General features: G+C 33.3%; 1 long non-coding RNA gene across 1 annotated transcript in view; it reads left to right on the forward strand.

Moving 5' to 3' along the window:
- Window positions 1-18,593, forward strand: part of LOC115275673 — a 49,378-nt gene extending 30,785 nt beyond the window's left edge. Inside the window, exons 2-3 of the long non-coding RNA XR_003901686.1 lie at window positions 16,695-16,761; window positions 18,368-18,593. This is a non-coding gene — a long non-coding RNA (uncharacterized LOC115275673). The remainder of the gene's footprint in view (window positions 1-16,694; window positions 16,762-18,367) is intronic.
- The last annotated feature ends 971 nt before the right edge of the window (window positions 18,594-19,564 follow it).

The raw sequence follows: 19,564 nt of genomic DNA on the forward strand, positions 1-19,564 counted from the left end.
ACACACACACACACACACACACACACACACACACACACTTTTCTAAAGGTTTCTGTCAAAATTCTTTGAACAATTTAAAATTATCTGAATAATTTACTTATAGAATATTGTTGTACAAATTGAATATTACAATTCTTCCAGTTCAGAGATTTTCAAATTAGAAAAAAAGTGCACCATATGCTATGTGTTATATTCTTCATAAATTCTGTAGTATATATTACCACATATTCTATGTAATATGGAATCTCAGTAAATCAGCAAATAATCTTTTTAATTTCTGTCAAATATATAAGAAATAAGAGAATATATAATAAACATTTATATAAACCATGGTCTTATGTAAAACTATGGAGATTTTAATCATTATACACCAATGTTATCATAGAGCAAAGAACCAGGAAATGGAGATTCTGAGTAAAAGTAAAAAGAGAAATTAGAGTAGTAACTAGCCTTTATTGGGTTCTTATGCTAGGATAGCACTAAGCACTTGTTTAACTTATATAATCTTAAGTGGAAGATAATTATATTGTCTCCTAATTTTAAGAAGAAAAACTGAGGAATTAAGATATTGAACACATATACAAGATCACAAAGCTAAACCAAAGCAACGTGAAGCTGTCAACCCAGGAAGTCATCTTTAGGGCCTAATCTATAAATCATCAGGTTATACTGCCACTTAAAGGGCAATGCCACTCAAGTTGGCTTTGTTTGGGTATACAGACTACTCTTGCCAACTAAGTCTACATTCCTTCTTCTCTCAAACATGAATAATAATTCCTACTTGTAAAGAAAATCCTTGCTAGCCATCTGAGGGATTTTTTGTTTGCCAAGTCTTAAATTAGCTCATTGCTAATAATGAAACATATGTACAAAACTGTGTATGTACATTTTTTCATTCAGTGGTTATCAAGATATTCAGAAATTTGCAGTTAAACAAAACTTTATTTATATTAAGTAAAAATGAGTTCTTTCACTACTCCCCCAATCCTCAGTTGTTTTCTTTATTTTGATTCAAAATCCTGAAAAAATGATGACTTTTTCAATATTAGAATGCATAGATATATCATAGTCCATTCAGAGTCAATTTCTGTGGACACAATCCTATAAATGCTTCCAAAAGAAGGAAAGATCAGATCCCTATTTTATAGTAGAAAATTTCAAACCTTTAAAAGTGTAACTCATGATGAAGCCTATATTTTATATTGTGACAAATTTATAAACATGTGTTTTTAATAAATCAAAATTCATGAGAATGATCCTTTCTATGTGCAACTCATTGTGATTATTTATATTCTATTCTAATTAAGTATGTGACTTATCTAATCTTTTTTTAAAAATATGGTCTTGACTGATTACTTTCATTTAATAGTGCACTAAAAATTACAACCTGCAATTTGAAAATCACATATCTAAATGGATGCCAGTTATAATGTCTGATTATATTTTTTTCCTTTTTTCACTTGGGTAATTGAAAGGTGGCTTCCTCTATTTTTTTAATAGAAACATCATAATGTAGTCAACACTATAATTACTATAATTTCTTTGGACAAAGGAACTGGAAATATACAGATGTTTTGTTTGTTGACCTATTTAGATCAATTCATATTTATTCTTTTGTTGTAACTTGCATAGATTTTATTTTGGGGTTCAACTTTCAGAGTCTTGGAATAATATTGTCAGTGTAGCTCCTGGAAGAATCAGTTTGTTGATCTGTGATTTTTAAGAGCTTTTATTGATAAAGGAACTATTGATAGGTATATGGGCTACGTTATTGGAATCAGCTAAGGATGTTGTGCCACCCTGGTGCGAGTAATACCTTATCTTAGCCTGGATAGGCATCTATGGGTGGAATTGAAGCCTGGCTAAATTCAGGGATCACACCAGGTGGAGCTCCCACACAGAACTGGTCCTCACAGCAGGACAAACCTCTGTCAGAACCACTTCAGAGAAAGTAAGATAGGAAAAAACACCTAGGTTTTCTGCCAGCAACTTTAATAAGCCAAACCCAAGGGAAAGTCAGATGACAATGGAGCCTGAGTAATGTGATCCATACACAGTCTCCTTAAGGATAGTGTAGGATGAGGAAACATGGAACATGGATCTAAGGGGCAAATGGAGAGTAAATTATTTCAATTTAAATTTTTAAAGTGAAATAAGAATTATTGTTAAGTTGTAAATAACAAAGGTTTCCTATGGGTCCCCAGGAAATCCCACAGTGTTTTTGTAATGATTACAGAAAAATTTTAAACTAGTTTTAAATAGCTCCTGACTCATTGTACACATACACACACATATAATATTCTGTTTACTTCCCTTATTTTACCAACTTTCAGAAGGAAAAGTGACTTAAGATTGTACATGTTTTCTAAACTCATGTGTGGATCCAAGCAGTCAAGACTCATCAAGGTGAAGGTGAAGTTCAAACCCCCTAGCCCACAGGCACGTTGTTCATCTTTAATAGGAAGCATCACATTTGCTCTATTACTAGAGACTCTGGGGAAGGAGAAGAAAGGTTAACATGTTGGCAGACTTGTCAAGTGGTTTCTAGAACAAAGAAAGGGAGAAAAACAACCACCAGGGACTTGTCTTTTATTCTAAATTAACTATTTCATCGTATACTACTCGAACTTAATGTATCTATTAAAATAATTAGGTAAAATTTTATTATTTTTTTCATCTACCTAAGATCATAGGGTGTATGGTACATGTAAATAAAAACTCAACTGTAAAAATTAAAAATTAAACTGAGAATATTATGTCTTAATAATCTTTAATGTTAGAAAGTATATGACATTTGAAGCATGAAATGTAGTTTGTATAATTCTGTTATTGTGATTTTGTAGCATCTTTCTGAATTTAATTGTGATGGAATTATTTTTATTAGACATAGCTTCCCAGAAGTCATAGGTGAGTAGTAACTCTATGATTTCAATTGTATTTGTCTATGAATATCTTCAGCCTTTTTAACTGTTTTCACGATGCCCTCATTCTTCTTCCATATATGACATACCTCTTATAGAATTGACTAAAAGAAGAAAACAACATTGACACTATATTCCTTCAATGTCATGGGAATTAGCTCTAATACTACATGCAAAGGTGGATAAAAACCAAAGATCTCAGAGTTACAGAGCTGCTTTCACTTTTAGAACAATGAAGATTCATAGGTGGATAGAATTTATTTTTTCTTAGTATTTAATTTTTTTAATGTTTATGTATTTTTGAGAGAGAGAAAGAGAGAGAGAGAGAGAGAGAGAGAGAGAGAGAGCGAGCATTGAAAGGGATGAGAGAGAGGGAGACAAGAATTTAAAGCAGGTTCCAGACTGTCAGCACAGAGCCCAATGTAAGGCTCAAACTCATGAGCTGTGAGATCATGACCTGAGCAGAAGTCGGAGACTTAACCAACTGACCACCTAGATGCTCCTCTTAGTATTTTAACAGACAATGTAGAGTTATAGAATGAATATTGCAAATGACAATAATGACTGGAACTGACAAAGGATATAGACTCTCCCAGTTTTCTAGCTTATACATTATGCTTTGTTCATCACAAGTAGAGCTACTATTTGTTCCATTATATTGCTATTATGCTCTGATTTTTATTCCCATGACTTACTCATTCCATAACTGGAGACTTGTATCTCCCTCTTCCCTTTACACATTCTGCTCAACCCCCCATCTCTCTATGCTTTAATAACCATTAGTTTGTTCTCTGTACTCATAGTTATGATTCTGCTTTTTGCTTGTTCATGGAATTATTGAACCATATGGCATTTCTGTTTTCTTAAATATTTATTTATTTAATTTTGAGAGAGAAAGATAGTGAGAGCAGATGAGGGACAAAAGAGAGAGGGGTACAGCAAGCTAAGCTCCATGCTGTCAGCACAGAGCCCAACATGGGGCTTGAACTCATGAACTGTGAGATCATGACCTGAGCTCAAGTCAGAAGCTTTTATAGTCTCTAACTCATTTATTTCTGCTCTGATCTTTATTATTTCACTTCTTCTATTCATCTGGAGCTTTGTTAGTTTTCTTTCTATTTCTTTTAGGTATAAGGTTAGATTGTTTTTTTGTCTTTTCTTGCTTCTTGATTTAGAACTGTATTGCTATAGACTTCTCTCTTGGAACTACTTTCACTGTGTCTCAGAGATTTGGGATTATTGTTTTTTATTTTTATTTGTCTCCATATATTTCTTTTCACTTCTTCAATTGTTTCCTTGGGCCATTTGTTGTTTACTATATTGTTTAGTCTCTACATGTTTGTGGTTTTCTTTTAGGTGTGTGTATGTGTGTTTGTGATTTATTTCTAGTTTTATACTGTTGTAGCTGGAAAAGATGTATGGTATGATTTCAGTCTTCTTAAATTTATAGAGGGTTGTTTTATGGCCTACTTTGTCATCTATTCTGGAGTATATTCCATATGCCCTTGAAAAGAATGTATAGTCCATTGTCTCTGAATGATATGTTCTGTATATGTATATATATATATATATACATATGTATATATGTGTATATATATATATATCATTCAAAGACATTGTTTTTTTATTGATTTCTAGGATTCTGTTTTTCTTATTGATTTCTGTCTTGATGATCTATCCATTGATGAAAATAATGCTAAAGTTATCTACTATTATATTGCCATCAATTTCTTTCTTTATGTCTGTTAGTATTTGCTTTATGTATTAAGATGATTCAGTGTTGGGTGTGTAGATAATTTGCAATTGTTTTATAGATAAATAGATACATAGACACATAGATAGTTGAATTGATCCTTTTAACATTTGGTAATGCCCTTATCTGTCTCTTGGAGTCTTTGTTTTAAACACCTATTTCATCTAAGTATAGCTACTCTGGCGTTTTTTTTTTTTCACTTCCATTTATATAGGTAATGTTTTTCCATCCCTTCACTTTCAACTTTGTGTGCATTAAGTAAGAGGTGAATCTTTTGTAAGCAACATTTAGAAGACTCTCAGGTTTTGTTGTTATTGTTGTTGTTGGTTTGTTTTAATTCATTCCACCACTCTATGTCTTTTGTTTGGAGCATTTAGGCTATTTCTATTTTACATTTAAAATAATTGTTGGCAGGTATATACTTATTGACATTTTAAAATTATTTTCTGATTATTTTTGTAGTTTCTCATTTCTTCTTCTCTTGCTGTCTCTTTGTGATTGATATCCATAGTGTATCCATAGTGATTTGTCTGGTTTTCTTTCTTCTAATTTTTTTACACATCTATCATAACCCTGAGGTTCATATATAGCATCCTAAGTAGATAGCAGTCCATATTAATTTGATGGTCATTTAAGTTAAAACACATTAAAAACTGAAAAATATTTTTCTTTCTCTTTTTCCCAATGCCTTCCATTTTTGCTCCCTTCTTCACATTTGATTTATGTGTCATCATATTTTACATCTTTTTACTCATATTTTTCTTATTTCTAATGAAAGCCATTTCTGTTCCCCTTAAAGAAGTTCCTTTAACAATTCTTATAAGGCTGGTTATTGTTGATAAACTCCCTTATCATTTGTTTGTCTGGGAAACTCATTATCTCTCCTTGAAATCTAAATGATAACTTTGCTGGGTAGAGTATTCTTGGTGTACGATTTTTCCTTTTAGGACTTGAATATATCATGCAACTCCCTTCTGGCTTGCAAAGTTCCTGTGAAAAAACAGCCAATAGTCTTGTAAGTTTTCCCTTGTAGGTAATTGTTTCTCTCTTGTGGCTTTTAGGATTCTCTCTTTGACCTCTAAGCTCTAACATTTTAATTATTATGTGCTATCGTGTGAACTTCCCTGGATTCATCTTGTTTGGAACTCTCTGTGCTATGTCTATTTCTTTCCTTAGGTTAGAGAAGTTTTCAGTTATTATTTCATCAAATAAGTTTTCTACATATTTTTCTCTCTTCTTCTTCTTCTAGGACCCTATTATTCCAATGTTTGTTCACTTAATTGTATCCACGAGATCTCCTAATCTATCCTTATTTTTAAAAATTCTTTTTTCTTTTTGCTTTTCAACCTGTTTATTTTCCATTACCCTGTCTTCCAGATGACTGATGCATTCTGCATCCTCTAATCTACTCTTGTTCTTTATTGCAGTTATTGTATCTTCAGCTCTGATTGTTTTTTTTTTTAATATTTTCTATTTCTTTATGGAAGGTCTCACTGAGTTCTTCCATTCATTTCTCCAGCCCACTGAGTATCCTTATGATCATTACTTTAAATTCCTACTAGGCATATTGCTGATTTCTATTTCTTTCTTTTTCCTTAACTCTGTTTCATTTAATTATTTTACTGTCTTTCTTTCTTGTTCTTTAATTTGGAACAGATTCTTCTATTTCTTCATTTTGCTTGACTTTCTGTGTTTGTTTCTATGGATTAGATGAAATGGCTACTTCTCAATTTGAAGAAATAGTCTTGTGTATAGTGGCTCCTGTGTAGATTCTGTGTGCTTGATGATTTTTCTGGCTAGCTGGAACTCGGCTACATATGCTAGTTACTCTTATAAACCATGGCTTTTTACAGAGAGAATAAGAAAATAATAATAACAACAACAACAATAACAATAATACAAGAAAAAGAGAAGAAACTAAATGAAGAAGAGAAAAAACAAGAAAAAAAGGGAAAAAAGAGAAGACAGAAAAGAACAAAACAAAAAGAAAAAATGAAAGCCAGAGAGAAAAATTTTAAAAAGTTAAAAAGAATCAAACAAGGATTAAAAAAAATCAATCCCCACAAAATTGAAGCTTGTTTTCTGTGCCCCAGAACCACAGTTTGGCTGATGTGGGCTTGTGGACTCTGGGCTCACTGAGATCACAAACTCACTGTGAGCTGGACTTTGCTCCAGTCAGGTTTTTAAGGTCAATGAAGAGAGAATGTTCCTGCAGTTATTTGGCTATTTTATTTTATTTTATTTTATTTTATTTTTTAATTTATTTATTTTGAGAGAGGGAGTGGGAGGGAGGTAGAGAGTGGGGGAGAGAGAGAATCACAAGAAGGCTCCACACTGTCAGTGCAGAGTCTGATAACGGGCTTGAACTCATGAGCCGTGAGGTCATGACCTATGCCAAAGGCAAGAATTAGTGTCTCAACTGACTGACCCACCCAGGAAACTCTCTTTGGCCCTTTTAAACTGTGGCTATTTTTCTGAACTCCAACATAACCAGGGCTGGAATAGGCGTCAGGATCCTGGTGTTGCTGAGGTTGCAAGTTTCTTGTGATGACCAGACCCACCAGTTATGGAGTTGAGAGCCGCCCTAAGGAGTCTGAACCACACATTGGACTCTGAGCCTGGAGCCTGCTTCAGTTTCTGTGTTTCCCTCTCTCTCTGACTCTCCCCAGTTGGCTTTCTCTCTCTCAAAAATAAATAATGAACATTAAATTTTTCAAAGAAACAGAGGAAAGATTTTTTTCAAGATACAGTAATGAAATATTGAGATTAAATAATTTAATTTCAGATGACACAGCTGATATGGAAGACTGGATTCCATTAAGATATTTCTTATTACATCATGTTTACTTTTGCATAAAGAGATGCTATACTCTATTTTAATACTCCTGCTCTATTTTGATGTAAGAGTGGTTAATTTTTCCTCCCCATTCCCTTATGTGTAACTCTCCACCTCCATAAATGGGCAGATAATGGCACATGTACCACAAGTATGGATCAATATACTAAGAAAGCAATGATTACTCTGGGCTCTTGGTGTGGTCAGACTTAACAAAATGTGACTGTATCTTCAGGTAAGTAGCCCAAGTCCTTCATCAGTAACCCTGTGAACATAAAATTGATAGAGTAATGTGAATCTGACTATCTAGAATTTGGGAAGTAACTCTGTATTCTCATATATATTACAAATGAACAAAGGTATGGGTGTAGGCAGAGGTAAAGAGATATCAGTTCCAAGGAGGCTTCTGTGGGGGAGGCAATGTATGAGCTGAGATTTGAAGGATGATTTGGAGGTAAGAAAACATCAGAAGAGCATGAGAAACACCTCAGTACTGCAAAATAGATCACAAACATATTCAGGGAATGACACGTGTAATGCCATACTGCTGAAGAGCCAAGTACTAAGGGAAGGTGAATTTGGAGAAGGAAAGAAGTAGCATCTAGACAATGTTTATTATTAAACACAATCATCCAGATGCTATCTTGTAATTCAGTGGTTAGAATGTCTGGATGCACATTATAATTATGCAGGGAATTTATCACAATTTAAACGCTCAAATCTTCTTATTACTTCAAAAAGAATATTTGGGGATGTAGGCTAAGCATGACTATCAGTTAAAATCTCCCGAGGTAACTGTATTGTGTGCTAAGTCCTGACAGCTAGTGACGTATGTGATGGGGGGAAATTACATACCTTTGTAGTCCTATTGGGATAACCAAGAGAGGAGTAGAAATCAAGTTCTGTCGTAGGTATGGAGGTGGGGGTATGTGATGATGCTCTGTGGGCTCGCTCTTGGCTAACAGTAAGCAACAAAGTGATCCCAGATGCTTCCAGAAGGTGGGCACTGAGTTCTGAAGTGGAGGTATGTAACAAAAAATGTTGATAATTTTATTTTTTCAAGTGTCAACCTTGGTGTTTGTATTCTATACAAAAAAGTTAAAGGCAGAACAATAAATCAATCAGTTCAATTTAGCTAAGGGATATTTGAGGGAAAAAGAATATTCAGTGGGATTGACTAGGAGGTAATTTGAGATTTGAATCTGGAAAACAACTAAGTTCGGGACTCAAGCAGCTTTGAGAGTCTTCAGCACAGAGATGATGTTGAAAAATAAGTTGATGAATTTAGCAATGTAAGGGACAAAATAATATATACAGAAATAAAGTGAAGTTCACAGCTGAGGTGAAAAATGTGGTAATGAGGCAAGAAGAAAACTAGAAATAACAGAGGCAGAGAACAACTTAGAAAAGAGTATCAATAATATTCTGTAAATTTCTATTGGGGGTTTATTGACCCATATGTTATCTCATTCATGACAATTAATAAATTGAACAAGTTGAATTTGATGTTCATCTGGATTTGATGTTCATCTTGAATATTCTGATATTTAAATTGATATGATATCTATTCAGAAATTATTAAATCACCCAATGGTCAACTGAATAAAGTCACTGAGCATTAGATTGAGATAAAAAAATATGTCAAGGAAAATGAATGTTGTAAGAAGAAAATTCTAGATAATTTATTAGAGTAACTTTAGCTGAGGATAAGAGGTATACTACATGGGAATAAATGTTGTGTGACTAGATAAAAATATAAAGCAATAGTAGTCATTACATATTTAAAGAGACAAATACTCTTAAAGGTAAATAAATAGTAGCAGAGTGAAATCACTAAATAAAAAGATTGTAAATTTAAGAGGTATTTTAACAATAATCAAGTATTCCAATCTGTGAACCCAGGGTGTCTTTCCATTTATTTGTGTCTGTTTTAATTTGTTTCATCAGTGTTTTATATTTTTCAGTGCATACCTTTTTTACCTGGTTGGTAAATTTTAATTTTTTTTATTTTTAGAGAGAGAGTGTGTGTGAGTGGGGTAGAAGGACAGAAGGAAAGAGAGAGAATATTAAGCAGAGTCCATGCTCAGCATGGAACCACAAGTGGGGTTGGATCCCATGATCCTGAGGTCATGAGTTGAAATCAAGAGTTGAAAACAAGAGTTGGATGCTCAACAGATGCCCTTAAATTTTATTCCTGAGTAGTTTATTTTATTTGCCATAATTGTAAATTTATTTATTTATTTATTTATTTATTTTCCTTGTCAGATAATTCAGTCCTTCAAACCTTCCAAAAAAATAGTAGAGGGAACACTGAAATTTTTTTCCTATAAGACAGAGTTCCCTGTTACACAAGTCAGCAACAGGACCAAAAAACAAACAAACAAACAAACCCCAAACATGCCCCTACACGCAAAACAAAACAAAACAAAATAAAAACTATGAGCACTACTCCTGAAGAGCATGGATAAAAAAACTCTTAACAAAATATTGACAGACTGAATCCAAGGGCACGTTAAGACTATTATACACCAAGACCAAGTGGGATTTGTTCATTGGATGTATGAATTGTTTAACATATACATGCCAATAAATATGATATACCACATTTAGAGAATGTAGGATAAAAATCACATTATCATTTCAATAGCTGCAGAAAAGCATGCAACAAAATTAAACACCTTTTTTATGGTAAAAGCTCTATAAATTAGTTGTGGAAGGAACTTACCTTAATATAAATCTGGAGCAAGACAAGGATGCTCACTTTTGCTTTTATTCAACATAGTACTGTGAGTCCTAACCAAAACAATTAGGCAAGAAAAGAAAATAAAGGACATTCAAATTAGAAAGAAAGAAATTCAAATAGAATTTCTATTTACTAACATCATCCTTTAATATGATTATTTAAATCATGAAAATATTTGTCTTTCAGAAAATTGACATAATTTTCTTTCTCCCCAAGAGCTTTCCTTCATTATTCTCATCTGTTATTCCAGCAATGTGTCACCATTATTTCAAAATACTAAAGAACTTGTTGATTTACACTGTTTTCTTATGCTCATTATATCAATGTCTAAAATTGTTCCTTTTCCTGATGAGCTTCTTAGGTGGATGGGGATGTCATAGAGTTGTGTGTGTGTGTGTGTGTGTATGTGTGCACGTGTGTGTGCATGCACGCATGTGTGTGTGGCTAAAATCTGTTCAAATACAAAGTAATATTTGTTAAGTATTTGTTGCCAGCAAAAATAAGCTCTATTACCAGTATTAGCTCAAATAAAGCTTTAAGCCACCTAAATAAGATAGGTATATTTATTCTTATTTTAAAGATAGAAAATTGTTTTGAGAATCTGTGATTATTCTACAAGGTGCAAAATTAGTAAATAATAAAACAGGCTTCCTACCTAAGTCAGTTATGTTACAAGGCCCACTCTTATAGAACTCTATAAATTTTAATATTCTGCAGTGTGAGATATATTATCAAAATCTATTATTATGATTGGTGTTGTTACCCATTAATTATGGAATTATAGTGAATATAACCAGTATCTAATTGATAATATTTAAGTGAATCTCTTTTTTTAAAGAAAATCTCTAAGGAATTATATGAATTTTAATAGTTTCTGTCAAAATTATAGAAATATGCATTTTTATACAAAATAAAAGTGTACAAAGTGATCTCTCTTTTAAGATAGGGAAACTTTTCAAAGAATAGCTGAATTTTAAATATATAGAAAATGATTACATTTAAAATAAACCAGTTTCTGTTTTCAAATGGTGGAATATAGAGCACCCACTGTACACTTACTTAAGACATTGGTTTTACAAATGTATCATCTGCACAATAATTAAATATGCATATCAATTAAAAATGTACATGCTCTTAGAGATCAAAACTAATTAAATCATCAGAACATGGCCCCCTGCAAAGCACAAGGTGTTTTCAGCTTCCTAGTGCCACAGACATTTTTTAATTAATTCCTGAGTAATGGATGGCATTGCCCATAAAATCACAAAACATCTAAATAACAGAGAATAAGAAAAAGACATTTGCACCATAACAGCTTGGCATCCATAGGGCATAGTTATCAGTTTCTGTATTGATTCTAAGAAAACCAGAGAACCTATTCAATGAATGGTTATCATTTGTATTTCAATCTATAAAGACAAAGGTATAAACATTATAAACATTTATTATACTTATTTAATATAAGCAAGATATGTTTATTTAATTTAAGCAAAACATATTTGTGGGCTGCTTACCAGGTTTATGTAATTACTATAAATTGAATAGTGGCAGGATGCTTAAATAGGAAAACAATACTGAGAACTCTTCAGGCCCTCAGCTTGCTGAAGGATAATGGTGGAAATTCAGGATCAAGGCTAAGAAAAAGCCCAGCTTATGGCCAGCCCCCAAAAAAGTAGTCAGTAGACCCAAAGCTGGGACAATTTTTAGCATTCTATGGTTGGGCATCAAATTCAAAAAAGGTAATATCTTCTGGCTGATTATTGACAGGATTGTGTTTCATACAGATTTTTGTTGTAAGAAATTGTCTAAACTCCAAATGATGACTCTGGTTGTGCGGTCCATTCCACTCCTTTGGAGGAGAGGGTTGGCATAGGCAAAGCAAGTGGTCATAAGCTTGTTAGACAGTGAGCTAAGAGTGATGAAGACTTCCAGTGACACTATGTACAGTGTGTGGTCATGTGATTAACTCCTCAGTCACCCCAATGGGAGGAATAGGAATCTAGAATAAGTTGTCTCTGTTGATCAGGATTGGTTCAGGAAATCTGGCAGGAAATGCCTATGGGTGACAGACATTGGGGAATGTACCTTAATACACAGCTTGGGATTCAAAGAACCTACATAAATATCTGCTAAACTCTTTTCCTCCTTGTGGTAGTATAGTATCAGTGACAACACAAAAAATTTGAAATCAATAATATCTAGGTTTGAATACAAATTGTTCTGCTTGGAGCCCTGGGTGGCTCAGTCAGTTACACATCTGATAATTGATTTCGGCTCAGGTCATGATCTTATGGTTTTATGAGATCAAACCCTGCATTGGGGTCTGTATTGGTAGTGCAGAGTTTGCTTGGGATTCTCTCTCTCCTTCTCTGGCTGCCCATCTCCCCTCACATTCTCTCTGTCTCTCAAAATAAAAATACAAACTTTTAAAAACCAACCAACCAACCCCAAATTGTTCTGCTCATCTACTAACTGTGAAACTATTTAATAATCTAGTACATAGCAAGCACACAAGAAGTAGTGAATATTTTGACGTTTAGTTTTCTCTATAGCGTATGTAAGACATAGTCTATATTATTATATTTTTCTTTTGCACTGAGACTTCAACATACTACTTAGCACCTTAGTGGCATTTAGTGATTGTTTGGTCAATGAATGTTTTGTGGCACATACTAGGAAATACAGAATAGAGAATTCCTTAGCTCAATAAAGTAATATAGTCATCATAAATCACTTGGGAAGTGTTTCACCCAAATCTATCATTACAGAGTATGATGAAGAAAGGTGGTATAAAATTGAATGTGCCTCAGTGTCTTCCCACATGAAGACAATCGTATCTTATTGGTGCTAGTCTTACATCCACTCATTTCACAGATAAATGTCATTGGGTTCAGACATATGACATAACCTGGTTTAAGTCACACGACTAGTTCTTGTGATAGTTAGGACTGCATAACACGTTTCTTAAAAGCCATATCTATTTGCACTAGACATAAGATTTTTGTCAGAAGTCAAAATTATGTTATTGAGTCACAATTGGTGAGCTTTTCCTTCAGACTTCTCGCTAAGAACAGTAAAACAAGATCCCAAATGAAAATGGTTCTATTGTGGATAACTGTGGAATTAAATTTGATTTGGCTCTTTGGACTCAGGAATGATTCTTTATAAGCCACCATTTAATCTCCTAACCATACTGAAACCATTCACCAGTGTAGGCCCATGACCTCAGAAACGGCCACGTGAGATCTAGTTTGATACCTGCCTGGAATGCACCATGAGCAAAGCAGTTCATAGGTTTCTAAACGTTTTTGAAGAAAAGACTTCCACCAATAAAACACAGATACCTCTAGGCGGATACCCATTTTTCTTTCAGAGTATTCAAAGACAAAGAGGAAAAATAGTTCCTAAATCCAAATCAAAGTGTTGAAAGGAATGCACTTAGGACATAATTACGAAGATTAGGCAAACTACTTCTTTGGTAGTTGCTGTGTGTCTCTAAACTGTGCTTATTGTAATTTCACTCACTATTTTGTCAGAAGGAAGAAGCATATTGTGATGGCACTGGGTAATTGGCAGTGCCATTTATGTGTCTTCAGTGCTTGCAAATTTAGTCCATTGGTTCTCATTAAAGATGAAATGAATTATCCTGAAATAACTCTATGGGGCACTATTCATACAAAGTAATCGTTAGTGAAAATCATGCTTTGGCTCTTGGTATACTTATTTACATTTGTCTGCATTTGGAGTAAGCAGCCAGTGGTTGTTCAAAATATTTCTTTCTGTATTAAATTCTTTTAATTTAGAAATGGTTAAAACATGGCAATCAGTCAAGTCTTTCAATTGCTGTCTGTATAAAATTATATTCATTTGGCCAAATTATTTTAAAATAAAATTATTTAAAAATGTATTAAAAATATAGGCTTTAAAAATTTCTAAAGTAAAATGTTCCTTAGAAAGAAAGAATATTGCAGAGATGGTTGAGATGGAGATTTTCAGTAATTCTCTTGATGTATTAAGTAGAATAACATTGATAGAGAACAGCGGACTTGAAGCCAATATACCTGAATTTGACTCCTACTTCCTTCCTTATATGTGACACTTAGCATGTATTCTCTGAATGAAAACAGGGAAAGTAATCCTTACTTCTTGTAAGAGTTAAATGTATCCTTTAAAAATTCCACAGCTGATGAACAATGGTTAGTGCAAAAATATTATTATAAATTTGGTGCATATATTCTTCCAGTCTCATGCTGCTGATAAATATATATGACATTTAAAACTCTTTTAGCCTTTTCTAACTTGTCACAGCTATTTTGAAGGTATATATATATATATATATATATATATATATATATATATATATACAGTGGAGTACTATATGGCAATGAGAAAGAATGAAATCTGGCCATTTGTAGCAAAGTGGATGGACCTCGAGGGTGTCATGCCTAGTGAAATAAGTCAGACAGAGAAGGACAGATACCATATGTTTTCATTCATAGGTCTAACAGGAGAACAGGAGAAACCTAACAGAGGGCCATAGGGAGGGGAAGGAGGAAAGAGAGTTGGGGAGAGAGAGGGACACAAAACATGAGAGACTATTGAATACTGAGAATGAACCGAGGGCTGAAGGGGGAGGGGAGGGGGGGAGGAGTGCTGATCATGGAGGAGGGCACTTGTGGGGAGAAACACTGGGTGTTATATGGAAACCAATTTGACAATAGACTATTATAAAAAAGTAAAAATAAATTTAAAAAAATAAATAAATAAAACCATCCCCTGGAGCTACAAACAAAACAAAACAAAACTCTTTTAGTTTATCTTTGGTTATGTTGGACAATTTATTTTTAAAATTGTGGAAACATTATGTGGTGCATGGGTGGCTCAGCTAGTTAAACATCCAATTCTTGATTTCAGCTCAGGTCATGAGCTCACTATTTGTGAGTTGGAGCTCCTCATCAGGCTCTGTGCTGACAGCATGAAGCCTGCTTGGGATTCTCTATCTCCCCCCCACCTCTCTCTGCCTCTCCACTAGTCTCTCTCTCTCCCACTCTGTCTCTCTCTCTCTATCTCCCTCTCTCTCTCTCAAAAATGAATAAATATTTACAAAAAAAGGAAACACTTTCTTAAAAACATAAATAAAAATTTTAAAAACATTTGGAAATTAATTTGGGTATTCCACATCCTTCATCCAAGAAAAAGTCCCAGAACATAGCATTTATTATTTATTCATTGATTGTAGTTAATAATATTCTCAGTTAAATCTTTTGTTACCCCCTCTTTCATTCTGAGACAAGTGGTGTATAAAATGAATTATTAAAAAATTTTCTAATGTTTCAGAATTAGCATTGGATAAAGGTAAAACTTAATCCCCAGATTCAGTTCCAAAGGTAATGTACATAAATATCAAATGCCACACTTGTGAAATTAAATATCTTCAGAAAATAGTTTCCACTTTAAAAACTCCACTTTTTTTATCTTGAAGGAGTAATATTTATATTTCTTTGATTTCATTAGTCTAAGTAGAGAAGTTCTGATTTGTACTTGACATCAGAAAACCTTGAAATGATTGATTTCACTGCTCAAATTATGTAACATTAGGTTATCTACATAAACTCCCTAATTCTCAGTTCACCACCTCTAAAGTGAATAAAATAATACCTCTGTTATGAAAAAATATTGAATGCCTTGATGATTGGAGGTGAGGGCTAAGAGAGAAGGTGGGCAAACAAGGGATGAGAAAGTGGACATGAATCAGACTTTGCAGAATTTGCTGTCAAGACTAGAATTCAGCCTTTATCCTATGTAGCCCTTGGAAATCATAAGATATTCTCATAGCTCTGGGAGCATACAGGTAATGAAGGGAACTGAGAGAGGAGCAAAGGAGCAATTAGATTGAGACAGCAGTTTAGGTGAAATAACAAGATTTGAAACAGCTATGGCAGCAGGATGGCAAGGCACCTCTTGATGTGGGGCATGGAGAATCAAGGGGGAAATTGGAAGCACTTAGGAACCAGTTGTACAAGTGGAAGAGTGGTGATGGATTAATCACAGACAACTTAAGGTGCATAATCGAAGGCATCGTAGAAGGACAAGAAAAGGAGGAATAGCCGGAGAATAAGTGCAGGAGTTTGATTTTGATCAAAGTTTCTGGTGGTGATGGATATTTACGTGTCATAGTCCCCCTCTCTTTGGAAATTTGGTCCTGGTCCTCAGGACATAGAACAGATATGGAGATACAGAATTGGGAACCACCACCATAAAAACGATACTTGAAAATCTGAGGTAGATGAAATTTCTCAAAGATTCTGAGCAAAGCACAAAAGGTAACAACTTGAATAATACTTACATAGATGTATACAGTCATGGAAGTTCAGCAAGGAAAATGGGCAGAAGTGGATGCAGAGATAAATGGAAAATCAAGATTATTTTCTTTTATAACAGAAGCCAATTAGCAACAGCTATGCAGCAATTGTAAATATTCTAGAAGAATGGAGAACAAACTGGAGAGGTAAGCAGTGAGTTTTAGAAATGGTTTCATTGTGGAAGAGTTATAATGGCATAGCAAACCAACATCTGTTACATTTTCTTTTTAATCAATTGATTTATGAATGTTTACAAACATTTACAAAGGTAGAGATAGTGAACAGCTACTGACACTTTACCATATTTTAACCTCTTCTTTAAAAAAGGTTGGAATCTTCAAAGTGAAAACATTTAAAAACTTGTATTAGTAGTAGATTCCCCCCCTCTTATTTTGCACTGTGGAAACTGCTAGAAATATTAGTCTTCCCTCTTCAATTTTTTAGCACTATCTACATCAACAAATAAACAACAATCCATCTTTTCATTATGTGCTGAAACCCTTATTACTCTGACCACTACTCCAGTGGATTAGGAAGCATCTCTTTTGATATAATATACAGTAAAAATTCACAGTTATCTTTTTGTAACCATTTTGAACCAGATAATAGAAAAAAATATGTTCAGGCTATCAATTTACACAACTAGTAGATCTTCATTCAGATCCTTTAAGCTTTAGCAAGAAGTTACATGTGTTACAATCAGATTAGAAACATTAGAAACTACATGTTTTCCTTATATAAAATACTGTACTGACCTTTATGTTTCAGCTATTCTGTTTAATGGTTTTTACTCTGCACATTTTTAAGGCATAAATATCACATACTGTTTGGTTTTTTTTTTTTTTTCCTTTCTTAAAAGCTAAGCAGCTTTATCAAGCATGGCTAATTCCTGTGTCCCAATTCAAAAGATAATGAGAATCACCTAAAGCCGCAGAGACAGTCACCCAGGAATGTGACTTATGCTGATACCCGCGTTCTTCAACTTCAGTCATACATAAGAGCAATACCTACATATTCACATGACAACTGAGCATATTATATGAATATTAAATATTCTTTAAAAGTGAAGGCTTAGATCTCACCAACCAAGCTCTAAAAGATGACAGAGTTTCACAATAAATAAAAGGCTTAAATTTAGTTGACACTTCTTGGTACTATATGAAAAATCTATTGTTGAATGATATATCAGCAGATAAAGGAATGGAGTCGAATGTAAGTGTTTTGTGTCTGTGTGACATTCAGTTCCTGACCAAAGAGAGTGCATGGTACAAATTAGGGTTGATTCTAAGGGTAGGCTCAGGAAGAGATTTCCTAGAGATTATCAGAGGATTGAAACATATTCACATATACACACACAAAAGCCATTTGACACCTAATGTCAAGTGGCAATCGTGAGCTCTTTGAACATTTAAATGTTAAAAATTCCTGGGATTTCTTTTTTGTAGAAAAAAACATTGATTAATAATATTTCTCCCAGAATGACATTTGATAGATTGAAATAAGCTAGAATCTTGATTTTTTTTATCCCATATATAATCATCAGCTTGGCTTTTCACTTGGAATTTCACATTTTATCACAGTTCCTAGATCATCTCTTACAAATTTGCGGGAAGCCACCCTTTATATGTCTCTTCCATTCATTTCGTTCTCTATAACAGGTAAAAGTAATACCTTTAAAGCCAGTATAATCTCTGTCTCCGACTACTCCCATATTGCTTACCTTCTTTCATTTCAATTGCTTTTCTCCTTTAGGTCAGAAGAGCACTTCAAATGGATCTTCCAAAGGCCAAACTCAATAAAGCCTTGTTGGATTTTTATAGGAACCACTAGTTATTTTTATGGTCCAGCAGGACAGAATTGCCTAGGGATCCAAAAATACACCCTCACAAAAGATTTCATCAATAATATCCCTATCTCTGTATTTTATATAAAATTTAATGTTCCACTTAAGTTTATTTTAATAAACTTTGAAATCTTTTATTTGTCAAATCTCTGTCGCTAGCACTTAGGAAAATATCTGGTATAGAGTAACATATCTATATATTATAGATATATAATATATCTATATATTATATATAGTTTATATATATTATATATAGTATAGTATAGCATATATATATAGAGAGAGAGAGAGAGAGTCAACATGCTTGTTGACTTGCTTATTGTATTGATTTGTTACAAATATAAGATTGGTTACATGCTTCTTTATGTCAAATCCTGTTTATATTATTTGTAATTGCAAAATAATGCAGAAATAATAAAGTGGCACAGAAGATATGTAGCTTGTTGGTAAACCAAGATATTGATAGTCAAACGTAAAAAGAATGCCATTTGTGATGCTACATGTTTGAATAAGAAAGGCTTTAGTAGCTACAGATATTTATATTTTTATTTTTATACTATAAATGATAAATTTACCCTTCCATTCACTCTTTACTTGTAGAAAATGCACATTTCCACTTGATGAAATTTTCGATATGAATACAGTAAAAACCAGAAAAAGTTTATAAATCTCTAAAATGCAGAATAAAGGCTTGATCACATCTTCACATAACAAATGCAAGCTTCTAGATTTATAGAATTTTGTTTCAGGATTTTTTTATCCCTATACCCTATTATATAAAATAATTTAATCTATGTTAAGGTACCTATAATAACTATGTATTGTATATTATATAATGAAGGAATATCAGTAATATATGCAATGATGACCAAATATAATTTACATATATTTGATATAATATTTATATAGTGAAATATAACATTTACCTAATGAACAGTAATCATGTACTCAGACTTTATTCCAAGTATTTCATATTTTTAAATATATATGATCCTCATAAAAACCATATGGAGTATATTCTAGTCCTGTGATTTTATATTTCAGGAAGATAAGGTCTAGAAATATGTATAAATGCAGAGTATTAAGCAGTCCAACCAAATTTTGGC

Source organism: Suricata suricatta, chromosome 13 (genome assembly GCF_006229205.1).
Source record: "Suricata suricatta isolate VVHF042 chromosome 13, meerkat_22Aug2017_6uvM2_HiC, whole genome shotgun sequence".
NCBI classification, from domain to species: domain Eukaryota; kingdom Metazoa; phylum Chordata; class Mammalia; order Carnivora; family Herpestidae; genus Suricata; species Suricata suricatta.